Source organism: Myotis nattereri (assembly GCF_964212035.1).
Source record: "Myotis nattereri genome assembly, chromosome: 15".
Taxonomy (NCBI): domain Eukaryota; kingdom Metazoa; phylum Chordata; class Mammalia; order Chiroptera; family Vespertilionidae; genus Myotis; species Myotis nattereri.
In genome coordinates this window covers 48,045,024-48,048,668 of record NC_138090.1, presented here as the reverse complement: position 1 = coordinate 48,048,668, position 3,645 = coordinate 48,045,024, and positions in this window count along the sequence as shown.

Here is a 3,645-nt window from a genome sequence, read left to right as displayed (position 1 = left end):
TGTCTTCTGGCTTCCCTGGACCTTTGATCTGAGAGGTCGCCGCCGCTTGCTGGAGCCCAGAGATGAGGGATTGAGCCCCGGCCCTGGAGGAGCTGGGGCCTCGGACCTCCATTCGGCAGTCACATGCCCTGACGTGTGCCCGACAGTGCCCAGGCATGTGGCAGACAAGGCCCTCTCCCCATCCAGCTTACATTTTGGGCGCGGGAAGGTAGCAGAAATAAACAAGCCAAAAGGAGATTTTAGAAATGGATCATAGGTGTGCTTTTGGCCGCAAGTAACAGAACTGTCGGCACAGGTTTAAGCAGTCAGGTCGTGTGGTGGGTCCAGTAGCTCAAGCTCCTCCGGGGGAGGGCAGCCACAGACGATGAGCGAGAATCAACTCTATGCACACGGGAAAGAGCAGCCGGGCACTGTCCCTTTTTAAGAGTGAGGAAAGCTGTGGTGGTCCCCAGCAGAACACCCGCATGTCTCATGGGCCAGAGCTATAGCCCAGGCTTATTCCTAAACTGATCCCAGGGAATCACGGGGAAGGGAAATGACCACAGGACTGGGGGAAACCAGTGTGTTCCCTCGAGTTGGCTGCTGCAGTTCTGTTTGCCAGGAAAAGAAGAGGAAGCAGAAAGGACTGCTGGGTAGGCAGACCACCACACAGTGGCATGAAGAAAATCAAGCAGGGCCAGGTCCTGGGGGTGGCAGGGGTGGCCATGGTGTGAGGTGGGTGGCCAGGGAGGCCCCCCTGAGGAGGCTGCTGGGGCTGCAGTCTGCATTCCAGGCCACGGCGTGGCGAAGGGCAAGCTCTTCGTGGAGGTGGTTGGAGGCAAGATTGGAAGCCCGGAGAGCAGGTAGAGACCCGAAGGCAGTGGTTCTCAACCTTCTGGCCCTTTAAATACAGTTCCTCATGTTGTGACCCAACCATAACATTATTTTCGTTGCTACTTCATAACTGTCATGTTGCTCCTGTTATGAATCGTAATGTAAATATGTGATATGCAGGATGGTCTTAGGTGACCCCTGTGAAAGGGTCGTTTGACCGCCAAAGGGGTCGCGACCCACAGGTTGAGAACCGCTGCCCTGAGGCAAGATGAGGTGGTCTCGGCTGGGATTCGGGATGCATTGAGGAGTAGGCTCCGACTTGTTGATGGGTCACACATCTCGGGGAGAGGTGGTAAGGACAGGATCGAGGCGGTGTGGGAGGTTTGGGCTTGAGCAGCTGAGCAGATGTCATTAACTCAGAAGGGGAGAGGGGCAGAGCAGAGGGCTGACTGCATGGAGCGTGTCTGTGTCTTTAACAGCCGTGCTGTGTTCTCAGGGACCAGCTGGGAGAGCAAGGTGGAGGGTAGTGTCAGGAGGTTTCACAGAGGGGCCACAGTAGAGTTAAGTAAATGTTCGAGGGGAGGAGGGGGGGTGGAGGCGGAAGTGGAGTGTGAAGCGATTGGGGCCTGTGGTTAAGGGAAAGGGCTCAGGCATCGGGTGAATCAGAACTTACATCCTGGCTCTGCCTCCCCCGTCACCCTGAGCAAGTCACTTTCCCTAGTTGAGCCTCAGTTTACCCACTCTTGAAATGGGATGAAAAATGCCTACCCCCCCCCCATGTGTCTGTTAAATGAGAAAATGTACATTAAGTATTTGGTAGGGTGCTCCATCGTAACTAAGCAGCTACTATTTAAGGAACACGCAGGCTGACCTGTTACTGTCTGGATCCCGCCCTAAATCACAAGTTAAGCTCGATGTCTCCAGAAACGAAAGACTGGCTTAACAGGGTTGAGTGGTATTTGTCTATTGTCACATAACAAATTACCCTGAAATGTAACAGCTCAAACAAATGGGAGCTTTTATAATAGTGCTGCTGGGACAGACGCAGAGCTGAAACTGCGTGTGGTCATCCAGATTGACCCCCACCCGATCTGTGGGCAGAATCCAGTGGCAGCCACAGTGGGTGGCCCAGGAGAGTCTCCAAATGTAAGAAAGGGGGGTGAAGGTTTCATGTGCCTTAGCCCTCTCAGCCACGCCCCATCCTCACACCCAGGTAACAGTTTTCTCAACTAGTGATCCCTGGATTACCTGCTTTCTAATTATCGGGGTGGAGGGGAGAGGGTTCTGTAAAAATAAAATACAGATTCTTGATAGTAAGAATTGGCATCACTGGAGGTAGGGCCCTGGAACTTGACTTTTCTAAAAAAGTTTTCTTAGAATAGTTTTTAGATTTACAGGAAATTTGGGAAAATGGTACAGAAATTTCCCAAAATCCCCACACACAATCTCCCCAATTATTAGCATCTCCCATTAGTATTGTGTGTGTGTTATATTAACTAAAGTCCCCACTTTATTCCTATTTCCTTAGTTTTTACTGCATGTCCCTCTTCTGTTCCAGAATCCCACTCAGGACACCACAATACATTTAGTAGTTATGTTTGCTTAGGCTCCTTGTGGCTGTGACAGTTTCTCAGACTTTTTATTTTTGATGACAGTCTTTTTTTAAAAGATTTTTTAAAAATTGATTTCAGAGAGGAAGGGAGAGGGAGAGAGAGAGAAACATCAATGATGAGAGAAAATCATGGATTGGCTGCATCCTGCACGCCCTCAGCCTCAACCTATGAACCGTAGGTCATGGTTCTATTCCTCGTCAGGGCACATGCCAGGGTTGTGGGTTCAATCCCCAGTAGGGTGCCTGCAGGAGGCAGCCGATCAATGATCCTTTCTCATCATTGATGTTTCTATCTTACCCTCTCTCTGAAATCAATAAAAATATTTTTAAAAATCAATGGAAAAAATATCCTCACTCGGGTTTAAAAAACAAACTACACCCTGGATACTAGGTGTGCTCGAATCTGAATTTTTAACACACTCCAACTTTTTTTTTTTAATATATTTTATTGATTTTTTACAGAGAAGAAGGGAGAGAGATAGAGAGTTAGAAACATCGATGAGAGAGAAACATCGATCAGCTGCCTCCTGCACATCTCCCACTGGGGATGTGCCCGCAACCCAGGTACATGCCCTTGACCGGAATCGAACCTGGGACCTTTCAGTCCGCAGGCCGACGCTCTATCCACTGAGCCAAACCGGTTTTGGCCAACTTTTTTTTTTAATGAAACCAGAGTTAGAGAACCTCTTCTCAGTTTAGTTTCCCCTCTCAAGCACTTAAGTCGCCTTCCCAAACGAGTTTCAGCAGAGGGCGCAAGAAAGGCTTCCTTCCTCTGTAGGAAAGGGAGCGACTCGGGTTAAGGAACGGAGGCGGAGTTCCGGGCGAGAGAACTGTCAAACTCGGGAGTGGGGGGGAAGTGTTTTCCCAAAGGGACGGGAGGGTCACGTGAGGGCCAGCGGTCAGCTGACTGGCGCCCGCAGGGAGGGGAGAACCCGAGTGGAGGGGCTGCTGATTGGTAGAGGAAGATCCAAAAAGGTTGCACTTGGAGGCGGGGCATGGACGGTGGGGACGACGATTGGCTTACAAAGAATCACTACGGTGTTTTGCGGCGCAAGCGGAAGAAAGTGAGGTGCCCGATGCCGGTTATGCGCATGCGTGGAAGCATCGGGTCGCCGATTGGAGGCCGTGAGTCACGGGGCGGCGTGCGGAGGCTCGAGGGGGCGGAGCCGGCGGGCGCGCGCCGCGCTACGAGGTCTCTGGTTGGCCAGCACGAATCACGT